This window comes from Ursus arctos, unplaced genomic scaffold, assembly GCF_023065955.2.
Source record: "Ursus arctos isolate Adak ecotype North America unplaced genomic scaffold, UrsArc2.0 scaffold_4, whole genome shotgun sequence".
NCBI classification, from domain to species: Eukaryota; Metazoa; Chordata; class Mammalia; order Carnivora; family Ursidae; genus Ursus; species Ursus arctos.
Genome location: NW_026623056.1, coordinates 53,739,178 through 53,759,383, shown reverse-complemented (window position 1 = coordinate 53,759,383; position 20,206 = coordinate 53,739,178). Strand labels below are relative to the sequence as shown.

At 34.7% G+C, this 20,206-nt stretch overlaps 1 pseudogene; it reads left to right on the top strand.

Moving 5' to 3' along the window:
* The first annotated feature begins 2,046 nt into the window (after positions 1-2,046).
* LOC113271083 (protein FAM136A-like) lies at positions 2,047-16,764 on the top strand (annotated as a pseudogene).
* Positions 16,765-20,206: the final 3,442 nt, after the last annotated feature.

Genomic DNA, 20,206 nt, shown 5'->3' with positions numbered 1-20,206 from the left:
ATCATGCTAAAGATAGGAGTTAAGGTGAGAGATTAAAGAACAAGATCAATATATCAAATGTTGAAAGTTGATATTCCTGGTAGACACCAAACCCCCATAAAGATGAACAGTGTGTGGTGACAAATCTAATTAACACATATAGAAACACATTCCATTCATTTCAGTGCTGTTGTCATATCCAAGGTAAGGATGTTGTCAAAAGGGAATTATTTTCAAGTTCGTATTTCGCTATTAGATTTTTGCAAAACACGACATGAATTTTCACAAAAAAATAGATCAACTTCCCTTTCGATTCACTATTCCTGGAGTGTCTTAGCAGGAGTGGTGTCTATTTTCATAGCAAGACCAATTTCTGCTTTATGAGTCACTTGTCTACATTGTAAACCCTGCTAAACTGTGAAAGAAGAATTACTTGTAGACAGAAAATATTGAGCTGTAAATTATTTTGCTCTCCTTTTACCTAAATTCAGGGTTCCAAATACTTATGATTCACATCTTATTCCATTATTCCTGTCTCTATTTTGACAAATCATGTAAACTATAACCTTGTTACAATCACACTGAATTAGCAGCTCTGTACACATACAAACGTATGTGCACACACACATAAACAGACCATATACTCAAATATTTATAAATCAGTAAATCACTGGCTTTGCTTTATCTTAGAAGATTAGGTAGAATAATACAAGGCCATGAAAAACATCTATACTCTTGAAAAAAATCTAAAATATTTTTAGAAACAGGCAAATTAAGCAGGACATCTACCAAATTCTTAAATATTTATGCTTTTGCACCAGTATTGGACTTGTTTAGATAATCTAAAATTATCTGACAGTGATATACTTTCCACAAAATCCTGTAATCCATCAACGATCCTGAAACTGCATATTGCATTAACAGTTACTATTCAATATTTAAATGTCCGTTTCAGTATTATGCTTTCAAGCAAACATATGAGCGAGAGGAATAACAGCTCTGCATTCATCGTGAATGTAAATGAGTTCGCTAAATGGACTTTCTGAGGCAGGTGTTCCTGAACAAGGAATATCTTTCAGAGACTTTCAGCTGCTCTCAGCGTTGGGGATATATTACAATGTAAGCAGTAGCTCTTTTCTTTTTCATTCCCTCTAAATACAGAAACAACTTCCTTATTCTTGAGCTTCCATTGCTTCAATAGATGAAACAGAAAAAGACAATTGCCTTCAAGTCATTTCGCTTCTGTGTCCGCTCTCTGCATCCTAACTAGCATTTGTTACTATCAGTTTGATTTTTACTTTTTAAGTATTTTTTTTCATTTTAGCCAATCTAATAGGTGTGATTGTGGTTTTAATTTGCATCTTTCGAGTGACTCATTTTGAGCATCCTGTCATGTGTACTTGCCAACTGCATAAATTTTTGATGAAGTGTTTATTCAAAATTTTGACTCATTTTTCTGTTGGGTTATGTGGGGTTTTTTTATAGCTTAGTTCTGAAATTTCTTTATATATTCTGAATATAAGTAGTTTTTTAAAAAATAATTACAAATATATTCTCCGGATGTGCAGCTTGATTTTTATTCTCTTACTGATGTTATCAAAGAGCAAAAGGTTTAACTTTATATAAAATTCAATTTGTATATTTTTCATATAGATTGTGCTTTTTTTGTGTGTCTAAAACCTGTTGCCTAAGCTTATAATTGCCTAAGCTTATAATTTCATTCCCCTAAGCTTTCAATAAAAGTTTTGTAATTTTATATTTCATGTTACAGATGTGCTCTTGTTTTACATATGATTATGTAAAAAATATGTCATTGTTTCAGCACCATTTCATTATAAGACTACTCTTTCTCTTTTCAAGTTGAAGTACACTTGAGGTTCATCAAAATAAATTGCCACACAGATTTAAAGAAAAAAAAAAAAGAAACCAACAAAGGCCTAATATCTTTAGCCAAAAGACCATGAAAGGAGGATCCTAATAAGAGCAAACATTTTTTTAAAAATTACCAGTTTACTCTAGCCAAACACCATAGAAAAACAGTGGTCCATACACACCAAAAGAGCGAAAATGGGAAGCCTAGACATTCATCCTCCTGAGGCTGCAATGAGGGCCGAGAAGAAAAAGAAGACTTATCACCACCTGCAGATAACAAGATTTTTCCTTCTCCCATGCTGCAGTGTCATTGGAGACCACATAAGTAGCCTAGATATCTACCCCAAAGGTGCAGTAGAGAAGTTTCCCTACCTTTCTAATGCTGGGTGATGTCAGAGGAGGCCTCATGCATCGTTAGAACATCCAAAATTACCTGATAACGAGTGGCAAAAAGCCACTCTAAATACAGTGTCAGTAGAGACCATGTAAGGAATTGAGACTTCTACCCCAGCCAAGCAATTATGAGGGGCCTCCACCTAGGTATCATCTAAGGACACCTGACAAGACTGAAGCAGTCCCCCTTCCCTTGCCAGAGTAAAGTCAGAGAAAGATAGGTAAATGAAGATTTAAAGAATCTCATAGCAGAACACAAAAACGTCCAACTTCCCATAGAAAATCACTCATCATACCAAGAGCCAAGAAAATCTCAAACTAAATGAGAAATTTAAAAAGACGATCATTGATGCCAACACAAAGATGGCAGAGATGCCAAAATTGTCCAACAAATATTTAAAATCAGTCATGTTGAAAATACTTCAGTGTACAATTGTGAACATGCTTGAGACAAAAGGAAAAAAATAGAATCTTAGCAAAGAAAATAATGTCTCAATATAGAAATAGAAATAAAACACAATCGAATGGAAACATTAAAACTGAAATATACAATATCCAAAATAAAAAGCTTTGTGGACAGGGACAATAGCAGATAGAAGGAACAACAACAACAAAAAATCAGTGAAAGAAAAAGACAACAAGATTACACAATATGAGCAAGGGAGACAGATGGAGAGATAATGGAGGATTTATTATTTATGTTTCTTAGAGTTCCAGAAGTAGAGGAGAAAGAGGTTGAGACCACAAAAGTACTTGGATATAATGGCTAAGAACTTCAAAATTTTGTCAAGAGTTATAAAACTACAGATTCAAGAAGCTGAAAGAACTACAAACGGATTAAACACAAAGTAATCTATGACAAAATACATCATAATAAACTAAGTAAGGACAAAAAAATTCATGACAACAGCCAGAGAAAAATGACACAGTATCTATAGCCGAAATACTATTTGATTGACAGATTTCTGATTAGAAGCTATGGAGTCCAGAGGCCGCAGCGCAATACTTTTCAGATACTAAAAGAACTGCCAATCCAGAATCTTATGTCCAGTGAAAATATCCTTTGGGAAATGAAAGGAAATCAATAAATTATCAGATGAAGGAAAACAGAATTTATGATCAGCAGATTTGCCTTAAAAGCAGTCCTTTGGGGTAAAAAATGGCTTTAAAAAATTCTTAGGTAGAAAGAAACAATAAGAGAAATAATGTTGGAACATAAGATAAAAGAACAAAAACACAGCAAAAATTAGGGAAAATGTATTGTTTGCTTTTTCCTTTTGAACTTTATATATTACAGTTGATGTTTAAAGCAAAAATATAATACTAATGTGGTTCTAAATATTTGTAGAGAAAGTATTTGACTATTATAAACGGGAAAGGGCAAAGAACTATAAAGGGAGGAAAGGTTTATGTGTTGTGTGTCTGAGTGTGTTTTATAGTTGACAAACAGTGTTATATTAGTTTCATGTGTATGACATAATGATCAGACAAGTCTGTTATGTTATATTCACCATAAGTGTAGCTACCATCTCTCATCATGCAATGTTGTAACAACACCACTTGACTATATTCTCTGTGCTCTACCTTTTATCCTCATGACTCATTCATTCCATAACTACAAGCTTGTATCTCTGTCCTTCATCCATTTTGCATCCTCCCCACTTCCTCCTCTCTGGCAACCATCCTTTTTTTCTCTGTATTTATGGGTCTGATTCTGCTTTTTATTGTTTTGTTTTGAGGTTTCACATATAAGTGAAATCATATGGTATTTATCTTCCTCTATCTTATTTCACTTAAAATAATATCCTCTAGTTCCATTCATGTTGTTGCAAATGGCAAGATCTTATCCTTTTCTACAGATGAATAATATTCTATTATGGATATATACTACATCTTTATCCATTCAATTGGACACTTGGGCTGCTTCCATATCTTGGCTATTGTAAATAATGCTGCAATAAAACAGAGGTGCACAAATATTTTTGAATTAATGTTTTTTATTTTTTGGGGGGTAAATACCCAGTAGTGGAATTACTGGATATATGTTATTTCTATGTTTATTTTTTTAAAGAAACCTCCATAATGTTTTCCACAGTGGCTGCATCAATTTACATTCCTAGCAACAGTATGCACAAGGGTTTCTTTTCCCCTACATCCTCTCCAACACTTGTTCTTTCTTTTAAAAAAAATTTTTTTTTATTCTAGCCATTCTGACAGGTGTGAATATCTCACTGTAGTTTTGATTTGCATGTCCCTGATGCTTAGAGATGTTGGGCATCTTTTCATGTGTCTGTTGGCCATCTGTGTGTCTTTTGTGGAAAATGTCTATTCAGGTCCTCTCCCCACTTTTTAACTGGATTATTATTCTTTTTTACACTAAGTTGTATAATTTCTTTATATATTTTGGATATGTACCCCTTATCAGATATATCATTTGCAAATAGTAGGTTGCTTTTTTGTTTTGTTGATTTTTTTTTTCTGTGCAAAAGGTTTTTATTTTGGTGTAGTTCCAATTTTTGTTTCCCTTACCAAAGGAAACATATCTATCTAGAAAAATGTTGCTGAAGCCAATGTCACAGAAATTACTGCCTATGTTTTCTTCCATGGGTTTTATGGTTTCAGGTCTCATGTTTAGGTTCTTTAACTCATTTTGATTTTATTTTTGTGTATACTGTTAACAGATGGTCCAGTTTTATTCTTTGGCTTGTAGTTGTCCAGTTTTGCCAGCTACATTTATCAAAGAGACTGTCTTTTTCCCATTGTATATTCTTGCCTTCTTTGTCATAGATTAATTGACCTTATATGTGTGAGTTTATTTCTTGGCTCTCTATTCTGTTCTATTGATCTATGTGTCATTTTTTGTGAAGGTACCATATTGTTTTAATTACTATAGCTTTGTAGTATATCTTAAAATCTGGGATTGTGATAGCTCCAGCTTTGTTCTTTCTTATTGGGGTCTTTCGTAATTCCATAAAAATTTTAGAATTTTTTGTTTTATCTCTAGGAAAAATGATGTTAGTATTTTGATAGGGATTGCATTGAATCTGTAGATTGTTTTGGGTAGTATAGACATTTTAACAGTATTAATTATTCCAAACCACGGGCATAGGCTATTATTTCCATTTGTGTCATCTGTAATTTCTTTCGTCAATGTCTTATAGTTTTCAGAGTACAGGTCTTTCACCTACTTAGTTAAGTTTTTTCCTAGGCATTGTATTCTTTTTGGTACCATTGTAAATGCAATTGTTTTCTTAGTTTCTTTCTGCTACTTTGTTATCAGTTTATAGAAATGCAACCAATTTTTGTGTATTAATTTTGTATCCTATGGGGAGGTAAGGCTTATATTCCACTTGAACCCCATTATCTAAATAATCATGAACTTCAGAAGATACATACAAGCTGTGAGAAATGTAATTTTAGACTATTACATAAGGGATGTAAACTAATTTGCAATTTAAACTAATTTGCAAATACCAAATAAAAAAATAAGATAAAAAGAAACATGTTATCCTGCACACTTTGTGATGGTTAATTTTTTATGTCAACTTGTCTGGGTCATGATACCTATATATTTGGACAAATATTATTGTAGATATTTCTGTGAAAATATTTTTTTAAAATTTGTTAACATTTAAATCAGTGGACTTTGAGTAAAAGAGATTACCTCCTATTATGTGGGTGCACCTTATCCAATCAGTTTCAAGCCTTAATAGAACAAAGATTGACCCCCTCCTACCCAGAAGGAATTCTGCTAGCAGACTGTTTTTGTACTGGAATTATAATTCTTTCCTGAGTCTCCAGCCTGTTGGCCTACCTTAACAGATTTTCTAATTTGCCAAGCCTCCATAATCGCTGAGACAATTTATTGAAACAAATCTCTATACATACACACACACATATATATATGCATATGTACACACATTTATATCTACATCTATCTACACACAAATTCGCAGATCCTGTTGTTTCTGTTTCTCTGGAAAATCTAATACACTCCTCAAATTCTATGCTTAGTTAACTGTTGACAGAGAAGTGCTGAAGCATTCAACTTCCAAATTTGAATTTGTATACTACTTCAGTTATATCGGTGGTTTTTTTTCAGTTATGTCAGTTTTGCTTTGCATATGTTTCAGCTATGTTGTTCGGTGCATACACATTTAGAAATGCTGTCTTCTTGGAAGACTGATGCTTTTATCCTCATAAAGTGATATGTGAATGCTTCTTAATCATGCTGCTACCAACTTAATAATTTATCTCAGAGTAATGAAGTGAATATCACAATAAGGAGAGTCAAATTAACTTTTGGGGGGCATCTGCCTTTAGCTCAGGTCATGGTTTCAGAGTGCCGGGATAGAGCCCCATGAGAGATTCCCTGCTCAATGGAGAGCCTGCTTCTCTCTCTCCCCCACTGCTCCTCCCCCGGCTCATGCTCAAGCTCTTTCTCTCTCTCTCTAATAACAAATAAATAAAATCTAGGGGCACCTGGGTGGCTCAGTCAGTTAAGTGTTGTCTTCAGCTCAGTTCATGATCCCAGGGTCCTGGGATCAAACCCTGCATCCCCTGCTCAGTGAAGAGTCTGCTTTTCCCTCTGCCCCTCCTCCAGCTCTTGTGTGCATGCTCACTCTCGCTCTCTCTCTCTCTCTCAAATAAATAAAATCTTTTAAAAAATAAAAATAAAAAAATAAAATCTAAAAAAATTATCTTTTTGGTTTCCTAGTCCATATGAAAGTTATATTTGCATCATACTGTTATCTATTAAGTGTGTAATAGCTTTATGTCTGAAAAAACAATGTACATGCCTTAATTTAAAAATGCTTTATTACTAAAAAATGCTAACCATTATCTGATCTTTAAGAGTCATAATCTTTCTGCTGTTAGAGTGTCTTGCCTCAGTGTTGTTGGTTGCTGACTGATCAGGGTGGTAATGGGTAAAGATTGGGGTGGCTGTAGCAATTCTTTAAATAAGACAACAATGAAGTTTGTTGTATCAATTTACTCTTCTTTTTATTAATGATGTCTCTGTGGTATGTGATGATAGCATTTTATCCACAGTAGAACCTCTTCCAAAATTGGAGTTGGTCCTCTCCAACCCTGCTGCTATTTTATCAACTAAGTTTATGTAATATTCTACATATTTGTTGTTATTTCAAAACTACACAGCATCTTCACCAGTAGAATATTCCATCTCAGGAAGCCACTACCTTGCTCACTCATAAAGAGCAACTCCTCATCAATTCAAGTTTTGTGATGAGCTTGCAGCAATTCAGTCACATCTTCAGGTTCCACTTCTAGTTCTCTTGGTATTTCCACCACATCTGCAGCTACTTCTTCCATGGAAGTCTTGAACCCCTCAAGGTCATCCAAGAGGATTAGAATCAACTTCTTCCAAACACTTCTTGATGACATTTTTATTTCTTCCCATAAATTACAAATGGTGTTTATGACATCTAGAATGGTAAATCCTTCCCATAAGTTTTTAAATTTTCTTTGCCCACATCCATCAGAGAAATCACTATCTATGGCAGCTATAATCCTATAAAATGTATTTCTTAAATTAAAAAAAAACCTTGAAAGTCAACGTTACTCCTTGATCCATGGGCTACCAAATGAATATTCTGTTAGTAAGCATAAGAGCAACATTCATTTCATCGTACATCTCCAGAGTTCTTGAGTAACCAGGTACATTGTCAATAAATCGCGATACTTGCAAGGAATCTTTTCTGAGGAGCAGGTCTCAACAGTGAACTTAAACCATGTTATAAACAGATGCTCTGTCATCCAGACTTTGCTGTTCCATTTACAGAGCATAAGCTGAGTAGGTTTAGCATAATTCTTCAGGGCCCTGGGATTTTTGAAATGGTAAACGAGCATTGGCTTCAACTTAAAAGTCACGAGCTGCAGTTGCCCCTAACAGGAGAGTTAGTCTGTTCTTTGAAACTTTGATGCCAGGCATTGACTTCTCTGTAACTATGAAAGATATCTAAAGGTACCTAAGAGGTAATCTTCTTCCTATAGAAGGCTGTTTTGTACACATTAAAAATCCATCATTTAGTGTAGCCACCTTCATTATCTTGGCTAGATCTTCCAGATAACTTCCTGCAGCTTCTATGTCGGCACTTGTACTTTTGTGTTATGGATACACCTTCTTGCCTTAAACTTTATGAACTAACCTCTGCTAGCTTCAAACTTTTCTTCTGAAGCTTCCTCACCTCTTTCAGCCTTCCTAAAATTGAAGAGAATTAGGATTTTGTTCTGGGCTAGGCTTTGGCTTAAGGAAGTGCTGTACCTGGTTTGGTCTTCTATTGAAACCAGTAATACTTTCTCTGCCTCAGCAATAAGGCTGTTTCATTTTCTTATCATCCATGTGTTCACTGAAAAGAAATTTTAATTTCCTTCAAGGCTTTTCCTTTGCATTCACTACGGCTAAGTGTTTAGCATAAGGAGCCTATCTCAGCTTTCAATATACCTTTCTCACTAAGCTTAATCATTTCTAGCTTCTGATTTAAAGTGAGAGACATGTGATTCTTTTGCTTAAACACTTGGAGGTCATTGTAGGGCTATTAATTGGCCTAATTTCAGTATTGTTCTGTCTTAGGGAATAGGAAGGTCTGAGGGAGAGAAGGAGATGAGAGGGATGTGATTTCCTCTCATTTTTATCATAGCACAGAGAGCATCCATTCCTAGTTGTTATGATAAGAAGATAGAGGGCTTGTTGTAGTTTTGTTTTCTTGGAGATGCTTCTGTCTGTATCAGCTATGCAGTTATGCAGTTCTGGGATTCAGGCTGTCTGGCCTGAAATATGGGGTGAAAAAAAGAAAAATGAAACAAAACAAAAAGCTAAAACGGAATTTACCACTGTATTGGTTGTCCTTTGAATTTTTATTTTTTTTTTTCAGTTTACCTGCAATTATTTACTTTCCAGAGTCTGTAGATAGTTGCTTATGTATTTTTGTCAGGATTTTCCTGTTTTTGCTGTAGTTGTTGAAAAGATTGGGTGGACTGTGCTTACTGTATCTTAGGTGGATCTGGATATCTGTCCTATAACTTTTTTTTTACAATGATTTTTTATTATGTTATGTCACCATACAGTATATCCTTAGTTTTTGATGTAATGTTCCATGATTCATTATTTGCATATAACACCCAGTGCACCATGCAATATGTGCCCTCCTTAATACCTATAACTTTTAACAAATTATATTATTTCAATATAACCACATAGTGGTAGCTATAGCGATAATTTCCTCATGTCACATTTGCATGAAACTACCCATAGTTGAAATGAAACCTATATTTAAAATGAAGAGGAAAGAAAAAATAACAGTAGGAACTATTTCCTTTCCATAATTATATTTCTTAAAAGCTTTTCTTTTAGTACTATTAATATTTTAGTCAATAATAATATTAGCGTGCTGAATTCATATTTCATTTATTAACTTGTGTGGTAGTTAACATGAAAAATTGAACATTATTAATCTCCTTTCTTTTTTGTGTCTATTGATGCTTGGCCGCCGGCTTTTACTTTTATTTCCTATTCTTTACTAAGCACTGTATTGAGAATAATTAATTTTCTTGAGTCAGGCAATTATTTTTTTCTCTGAGACTTTCAAACCTTGTTTACTTTGTTAAAACAGTAGAGTAAAAATGCAGTTTTAGTCTATGAATAAGCAATCAGTCACAAAATGTCTTTCTAATTAAATTCAGTATTTCTACTGACTCTCAAGTTTTTTGCACATCAAGTTAGAAGAATAGAACACCTAATGAATCCATATATAAATATGTGTCCATTTGGCTGCTTGTTTGGTCACTAATGTAACCTACTTCTCAACACATTTTTAGTATTGTCAAACTATTAAATCTCACTTAAAGTTATTGATACTGAAAGTAAATGGATTTTGAGATAAATTCTTGATGTAAATATTTTACATACTCTTGAGACTTAGGGATAAATTAGTTAATATATCAAATTTGCATATGAACCTTATTAATCAAAAAGGAAATTAGGTATATATTAATTACATAATAGGATTGGTGATCAACTCTCTTTTTGTGTTTAGCCTTATAGTATGAGATCAAAATAGCCTTTTCCAAAATTACTGAGGTTAGTTATCTGCTGCACTTCCGTCGTATTGTTATGTGATTCGTTTGTAATAATGTTAAATTGTCATAGCATGCCTTATGACTATTTTTTTCCTCACACATATCCTGGTTGATTTTTTAAATTGGCATACATTAAAAATCATCCCTTACAGTGTAGATATGGGTTTAAAACAATCTGGAGCCATATATGCACTACCACAGTCATTACAAGATCCATCTCATTACCCTGAAATGTTCAAGTTGTCTCTTTGACCTACACCCCTTTGACCGACACCACGCTCTAGCAAATACTGAGATATATTTCACCTCTGTAGTTTTATGTTTTCCACAAGACGTATAAGTGAAATCATACAATACATAAGCTTTTGGATCTGGCTGCTTTGACTTGGTAAAATGCAGTTTAGATGCACTATATGTTTTGTGAAACAGTAGCATCTTGCATTGCTGAGGAGTATTCCACTGTATATACCAAGGTTTATCATTTTACGGGTTGATGAATAACTGGGTCATTTCCAATTTTGTAATCATCAGTAAGTGTTGCTCTAAACATTCATATAAAGGTTCTCATGTGAATATGTTTTTATTTATCTTGGGTAACTTTGTGTTGGGGGGATTATTTTCTGAAGTATCTGTCCAAATTTTTTGCACAATTTTATAAAATGCTTTTTTTTTTAAAAAAGTTTTAGATTTACTGAAAATCAGAGGTGGTAAAGGAGATTTTATACATTCTGTACCTAGTTGCCATTATTACTAATACCTTAATGTGTTACTTGTTATAATTAATGTTGCGATATTGATATATGATTAATACCTAGATTTCACATCCTAGTCCAATTCCCTTAGTTTTTATCTATTGCACTTTTTCTATTCTAGAATCCCATCCAGGATGCTGAGTTAGATTTAGTCATCATATCTCCTTAAGCTTTTCTTGTTTGCAAAAGTTTCTCAGACTTTACTTCTGGTGACCTTGAGAGTTATGAGAAATATATCTCGGTATCTCATAGAATGTCCCCAAATTGGGAATTGTATGCTGTTTTTCTCATATCAAAATTGAGGTGGTGGATTTTTGTGAGGAAGATCACAGAGGCGAAAGTGTCATTTTATTGCATCATATCAAGGGTATGTACTATTACTATGGCTTATCATTGTTGAGGTTGTCTTTGGTCTCCTGGCTGAGGTTGTCTTGGTTAAATATTTCCACTGTAAAATATTCTTACCCTCTCTTTTATGCTGTACAAATCATCCCAACTTTGGCCATTAATAGCTTCTTCAGTTGGTTCCTGTGTCACTTTGATATGTCTCTGTCCCTGCATTTGTGTATTTTTTTTAGCACTTTCTTACATCTGGAACTGCACAATTCTCCAGACTCATCTTGCATATTTATGCCCCATTGCTAATACAAGCAGTTTTTCCCAGGAGTCCTGATTCTTTTTACTGGAGGTTCTTTCTACTTTTCCCATGAGAAACCAGAAGCTGATCATTAGGTGTTCTTATTGCTACCGTAGTGTCATTTCATCTAGATGCTTTCAGCTGAGAGAGAAAGGAACTATATATATGTATACTAACCTGTGTATATGCATCTACCCATTTTTCTATGTGCAACCATCTGTATCTAAAGTCAAATGAGTTCATTTCTTATGATTCTAATTTTAATCTATTACCACATGGATCATTCAAGGCTTCCCCCCACCCTTTGTTTGTCTGTAAACTACCACTCCAACAATAAGAAAACTAACTCCCACTATTCTCCCTTAGGTTTACTTAATTGTTCAATTCCAGCATATATATATATATGTATAGCAGTTTCAGAATTTTTAACCTGTATCCCATGGGAAACAAATTTATCAATCAGACTACAGTGCTTAGGTGCAATTCCCTTTGTCTTCAGTCTTACCCTGTTTATTTCCGAATTTTCTTAGGTTAAAATGTTTTCTTCCAGCCCCTTCAGAGGTTGCTTCATACATTTGTAATGTAGATAGCTTCCCTCAACACAGTGCATATTTTCTCCTGAGATCTTCTGGCTTCCTAAGTGACCTTTTTTTGTTATTGTTGTATTTGCATACATTATGGTTCATTCTTTGTGTTGTAAAACTGTATGAGGCATAGTGTGATGTATCCATCATTACAATACTATATGGTATAGTTTCGTGACCTGAAAAAACAAACAAAACAAAACAAAAAAACCCTGTGTTTTGCATAGTCTTCCCTCCTCCCAGTCCACCGACACACTGATGTTCTCATTGTCTTTATGGTTTTGCTTTTCTGGACTGTATATAATTGAAATTACATGATACCTAGCCTCATTACACTGCTTTTTTTTACTTAGTAATATACATTTAAGATTTCAACCATATCATTTTATGGCTTAATATGTCATTTCTTTCTATTATTGAATAACAATCCATTGTACATATATCATACTTTTTTTTTCATTCATTCAAGGGTATCTTAGTTACTTCCAGTTTGGGCAATTATGAATCAAGCTGCTCTAAATACTAATGAGCATATTTTGGGGTATATGTTTTTAAATCAGTTGGGTAAATATACCTGGGATTATGATACCTCCTAGGACTATACGATAAAGCTATTTTTAGTTTTGTAAGAAACTTCCAGTCATCAAAAGCGACTGTTTTGAATTTGAATTTACCAGCAATGAATAAGAATTCTTGCAGATATGCATCCTCACCAGTAATTGGTATTACTAGCTTTTTAGGGTTTTAGGCATTCTAATAGGTGTGCCGTAGTATGTTATTGTGGTTTCCATTCTTAAAAATGTGTTTCTAGTGTTACATTTTGAGAATTCTCTATGTATACTGGATATGTTTTGCAGAAATATGATTTACATTTTTTTCTCCAAGTCTGCACCACTTTTTAAAGGTTCTTAACCTCTGTCTTTACCAGAGAAAATTTTATTTCCCATTTATCATAGAGGTTTTTTTTTTCCCTCTTAATGGTTATTTTTTTTTTTTTTTGGTGTTGTATATAAAACCAGAGTTTTGGCTTAATTCAAAATTAGGCAGATTTTTTCACTATGTTTTCTTCCAGAAGCAGTGTAGTTTTAGATTTTATAACAGATTGATTATCCATTTTTAGTTCTTTTCATGACATGTGATATAAGGATCAAGATTCATTCTCTGCAGAAAACAGTGGATACTTGTTCCAGTATCATTTGCTGAACATATTATCTTCTATCCATTGAGTTGCCTGGTACATTTATCAAAAATCAGTTGACTATACTTTGTTGACCTATTCTCTATTTTCTATTATCTTCACTTAATCTATATATAATTTCACTAATACCACCCTCTCTAGATTATTGTAACAATAATACAAGTCTTAAAAGTTGGCAGTATGAGCCCTCAAACCTTGTTCTTTTTCCAAACAGTTTAAGGTAATCTTATTCCTCTCATTAAGTTTGCTTCCCAAATTTAACTTCATGTATGATGACCCACTCTGACTACCCAAATGTTTGGACTAAACTGGGTGACCAAGATTATTATGGATTCTATAAAGAAAAATAAAATACAACAAATAACTTTAAAATGTGATGCATTTTAAATGCAGTATCTTAATTTAATTTAAAATTATAGATTTTGAGGGCACCTGGGTAGTTCAATTGATTAAGCATCTGACTTGATTTCGGCTCAGGTATGATCTCAAGGTCATGAGATATGGAACCCCACATGGGCTCAGCACTCAGCATGGATTCTGCTTGAGGTTCTCTCTCTCCCTTTCCCTGTGCCCCTCCCCACGCTTGTGCTCTTAGTCACTAAATTAATCAATCAATCTTTAAAATAAAATGTATAGATTTTTGTTTCAAATACAGTTAAACATATACATATATAAAATAGATACGACATATGACATGTCAGATATGCATATTAAGGTAATTTTTGCCACAAGTGAATCATTAAATGTGTAGAGTTTATTTTGGCTCGAAATTAAAAGATTTTTCTTTAGTCTGGCATACCTGTATACTACAACTGCCAGGTAATAAGGACACTGAATGAATGCTCTGATAACTCTGTAAATTATTTTAAGGTTCATGAGAGCATGAAATTTAGTCATGACCTGTTCTTCTTTTCCCTCACATTACAAGAATGAAATCTCAATAAGAAGTGTGGCTCTCTTTTATAGATTTGAAATCTACTTGTGTTTCAGAAAGACTGCTGACTATTTTCAGGTGGAAAGAGTGATTGTCTGAAGTCTACTTAAATGTATTTGTTATTCCAAGAACAGAAATTAAATCACACATAACATATAGGCCAGTGTAATAACATATGCGTGTACACACATGGGATCCACTGCTTCTTTTTAAACCTACTCTCTCTAAATAAACATTGTTTTCTACTTTGCTTTAGATGTTTGCAGACTACCTTTTAAATAAAATGTTAACATTTCTCTTGCATCCAAGTTGCTTTCACAATGTTGTGAAGTACTTTTATTTGTGAAATATTTGCTGATAAAGAAATAATTTAATAGCAAGAGACAGTTTAATAGAATGGCCTTTATGGTCAAGACACATCTAAATAGGTATTCCATCATCACACTTCACAACACTGTGTTATATTTAGAAAGGTAGTTATCTCTTATCATCAGTAAAAATATGTGGATGACACTACCTCTCTTTCAGAGTTAACAGGATTAAATGAATTTCTATTATTTCTAGAACCTTTATTGTTCTGATCACCATCTTCTAAAAACATCGTGCTTACAACTGAGTATAATACTTGAGTCATGGGTGATTAACAAAATCATTAATACATACCTGTTTTTGCAATAAGATCTTGTATTAATGGATCTTTGAATATGCTAGACATTTTAACAGCTGTCTAACATTGTTGGCTTCTTCACCTTACTTAGAGTAAATTAAACTTCAAGTCTGAGTGAAATGCATGTTTCAGATGTTGTAGTCATAGATATTCTTTACTTCCCAACAACAGGTTATTTGTTAGAATTGCAGTTATACAAATTGCTGTGGGGAAAATTTTGCTCTCAAAATTTAATCAGGTAAAGCTATAAACATATCAAAGTGCAGAAACTGCTGTCACTTTAATGTGATTTGTTTACTACAATTTTTCATGTACATGTAAACATAATTGGGAAATACATCTATATTCCCTATGAACAGCAATCTGTTATCAAAATAAAAGGATATATAGAGATTGTTTTTAATTCAGTAGATAGTACATAAAGTCTTCTACAATCTATGGAGATGGGGCTTATGTATAAAAAATTTGGTAAAATTTTTCAAACATAATTGAGAATTTCTTAGTATAAAACCAAGGAAGGAAAAAGAAAGAAAGAAAGAAAGAAAACATGGCAGAAAGGATAGTCAAAGAAAACAAAATAAAATTGCAGTTCTGATCTTTTAAATTTTCCACACCATTAAGAGACAGAAATAAAAACAAAATAATAGGATAATATGATCAAAGAAATAATATTGTATTCATATTATTACAAACAGAATTCCACTAGAACAGCCTACAGATTTGTCCTATTCACCGTTATATAAACAATGTGTAATAGATTCACATATAATAGATGCTTAAATATTTAAAGAGAAAATAAAAATGTGAGTGATGAATGAATAATGAATGGAAATTCCATCTATTTTGTGAAAACTTATCTTTTAATAAATTATTATGTATCAATGAAAAATGTTTATCCTAAATTAAAAAGAGCAGTTATTTACCTGATAAATGTAACAGGTATCAATTTTTAAAAAGGAAGTAAAAGACACAATATCTATGTTTAACTGTCTTACCATTTTAAAAAGATCACATGGTTACTACATGGAAACAATACAAAGCCAAAGATAGATGCAGTAACAGAAATATTGGAAAAATTGGGATCAACCTCATTTTAAAATAAACTTTTAAAATTGAGATATAATTTACATATATTGAAATCTGAAGATCTTATATGTGTATTTATATGAGGTCTGACATTTATAGAACCTATATCATTTAAAACAAGGTATGGGATATTTCTGGTGCTGGGCGGGGTCATCACTGCAGAGCTGCAGCCGCTCCGGGAGCAGGAGGTGGTAGACTTCATGAAGAGTCTGGAGAGAGAGAACACCTGGAGGATGCAGGCCTCACGTTCCAGCCAGCACCAGCTACTGTGAGGACAGCAGATCTTCCATGCAGCTGGTACACCAGTGCATTGAGCACTGCCCTGCACCTCTGGCTCAAGTCCAGGCCCTGGTGACCACTAGAGCAGTTCCAGAACTGCCTGGCCCAATGCGCCATGCACTGCAATGACAAAGCCAACAATTCAGCAGATGCTGGACGTAAAGAGCTTCAGGTGAAGCTGCAGCTGGAGATCTGTGTGACCAACTATGTGGATGATCACATGCACCTCATCCCTACCCGGACCAAGAAGAAGATGGAGTCTCTCTTGTCCATTGGGAAATAGAAGTCTTTGCAACTGGCCCTTGGGGCTGACAGCAGGGATCTATTTAAAAAGAGAAATGGGAGTTTTGTTCTTTTATGTAAAGTTTATGAAGAAATGAGGGATGGCAGCAAGTTGGAGGCATATGTCATTTGCCTCTGGACTCTGGTTCCTTTGTTTCAATCCTAGAAAGTGAAATGGAAAAAACTGCTAAGTTGGGGTCAGAGATGGCACAGGAGAGTTTTTGATGGCCTAAATTGCACATGCTTATCCTGGCAGTAGGGATCTCCCTTGTACCAAGCCAGAGCCCTCGAAAGTACCAGATTCTTCTTAGTACACAGGTACCAACAAGCTGGCAGATTCCTCTAACCTGCCTGTGATCTGGTGGACTGTGAGCAGAGGTGTTTCTGTTTGTGCCAACCTCCTATTTACCAGAAGGATCACCAAATCATTTTCCATAAGCTGTAAAACAAAATCCATGAGGTCACTAATTTATAAGGGGGAAAAATGATTTCTGGGTCCTTGTTTTGCTTGGTTTTGTTTAATATACCACAGTGTGAAGTTGACTTAAGATGTGGAATTGGGGGGGCACCTGGGTGACTCAGTTGGTTGAGCATCAGTCTCTTGGTTTCAACTCAGGTCATGATCTCAGAGTGGTGAGACTGAACCCCACCTCAGCTCTATACTCAGCAAGAGTCTGCTTGAAGATTCTTTCCCTCTGACCCTCCCTCTTCTCACTCTCTCTCTATCTCAAAGAAATAAGTTTAAAAAAAAAGATGCAGAGTTGGGAGAGGTCATTTGCATAAGAACTTTGAACAGTTCCTTGTGGATCTCTGTTTCTGGCTATCAAGATGTGGATATGCATTTCTTGAAATGCACATTATACCTTTCAGCTAGGAGACCCTGTAAAAAAACATGAGGCAGTGTTACACTGGTTATGGGAAGCAGACTTTCCCTGTCACTGGCTGTCATGATAGACCCTGAGGCTATCTGCAGTAGAGCCATGGGACAGTCTTGCAGTAACACTCTCCCTTGAAGGGAAAGGGGGTTTTGATGGCACTATATGCCAGTATCCAGGAATGAATATTGAAGGGGGAACTGTTGCCTTCTTAATTAAGAGAGTGATTGAGTACTAGATTTGGAAAAATGTGTTTTTTATCGAACAGAATGGAATGGAAGCTTAAACTCGGTATTACTTAGCCCCCTGAAATAACAGAGCACTGCTGAGATAATCTCTTGGCAACAGGAAGGTCAAAGGAGAAAAAGTAAGCAACTCAGGGATGAGCTGTGATTCCTTTAAAGCAAAAGAGGGGCAACTCCCCCATTACCAAATACCACTTTGGTTTGGAGTCTTTGCAGAAAGCAGTGTTGCTGTCCCAGCTCCAGCACCTTATCATTCTGATAAGGACCTTGTCTTTTTACCAACATTTTACTTGAAGTGATAATATAGGCTGTGTATGGTGTCTCAAGGCCATGATATAGTTTCCTAGTGGTTCAGTTCTAAAAAAATAAGGTTTAGTTTTTCATTAAAAAGGGGGAAGCGTATGGGATATATCTTTCATCTCAGTTCCTTCTTGCCCATTCCATGGCCCACAGACAACCATGCTCTTATTTCTACCAGCATCGATTATTATTGTCAGGTCGTGGACTTTGTATAAATAAAGCCAAAAAGTGACTACTCCTTTGTCTGGCTTCTTTTACACTGTGTTTTGAAGATAAAATAATGTTTAGTATCATAAAAGAAATATGTGCTTTAAAGTCTGAAATATATAGAAAACAAAATAGCACGTGCTCTCCTTCCATAATAACTTGAGAGACGGTCCTTTCTGTTTGCTTACTTTCTGCCTGATACTTGTTGGAAGAATCAGTAGGAAGAAATTCTAGGAACCCCAGTTGAGATTTTGGAGTTGTTTATTACTAATGTTGGCATATCCTGACTAACACGAGTAGAAAGTAGATGTCCTGCTTATTGTCATTGTTAAGAGCAAATTACAAATTAAAAATAAGAAGCTTCGTTCTCTCTGTTGATAATATGAGAAGAGACTGCCTTTTCTTAGAGCATTTACTTTAGAAAACTTGTAATAGTGAGTTCTTGTCTGTCTCCGAAATATTTGCAAATCTTTTTAAAAGCTAAATATGCCACTTGTGAGCTAAACCCAGAAACATCTCTTTCAACAAGCAGGGAACCATTTCCTTGAAATGTAATCATCAGCAGGGACAGAGCCTCTATCTCCCAGTTTCTGTGGGAGAATAGGAGCCCCATTTTTGTGGCACCTTTCTCCAAGTTGCAAAACTGGTTCATGTCAGTAAGATATGAGAAATTTATTTTGCCTTTGGATATAGCCAGTCAACACAGGTAGTCCCTGCAATTAGAATGAGGATTTACAATAAACCGTACATGACAAACGATGCTGCCAAGCCCTCCTATTGAGGACTGGTTATTGTTTCTCTGTAGAACATGTATGAAAATGGTGTCTGCCTGGCTGTCTTAAAGGATAAGATACCTTTCTGTTTTTGTAATCTCTTAGCAAATTATCTGTGATGCACATCGCATTCTGGTTTAATGCTTATTCAATAATGAAATTGCTTTATCTCTCTTCTGTCTTTGTGCAGGGGTTTTCTGGGTTGAGAGAAGATTTCGTTTTTTATTATATTTCCCCAACAATTCTGGTGATGAAGACAGGATGTCTGGAAGTTCCTGAACTGAGCAAAGCAGTTAAAGGTCTGTGGCCACACAATAGTCAGGTAAGTGGTCATGAATTATAAAAACGTTTCCCTTCTAGCTCTCCACTCTCGTGGAATATTGGCTGCACCACCACGATCTCTAAAATGTCATTAAGATCATATGGTTGGAAAATACGAAAATCCAGGAATGTCGCCTAGAGCTCTTTCTCTTAAAAAAATATCTGTCATATTTTGAATGAATATAAGAGAATCTCACTCTTTAATGCATAAGGACAGTTCTTTTAATTTGGATAAAATAATGTGTTTTCTGGGATTCGTAGGTTTCATCCCAAATTAATTATTGGCATTTTGGGGGCTATCATTCTAAGAAGAAAATTAAAAATGATTTGGGTAGCCAGAAAAAAATACTGAAAAAAAAAATGAAAGAAGAAATGTGAGAATTAAAGATACTTCCCCTTCCTCAGAATTTTCCTTCTTTCTCTACTGTTCCTATTTCATCCATTCCCTGGGGTCCCTTTAGCCTTCCTTGCCTCAAGCTGACTCCTTGAAGAAAGTGGTGATGATTTTTTGAAGTAGTTCCCTCATAGGTGGATTTCCCTGAAAAAAGGGAATAAAGGCACAGTTTCTTTTTTTTTTCTTTTTTTTTTTAAAGATTTTATTTATTTATTCGACAGAGAGAGAGACAGCCAGCGAGAGAGGGAACACAAGCAGGGGGAGTGGGAGAGGAAGAAGCAGGCTCATAGAGGAAGAGCCTGACGTGGGGCTCGATCCCAGAACTCTG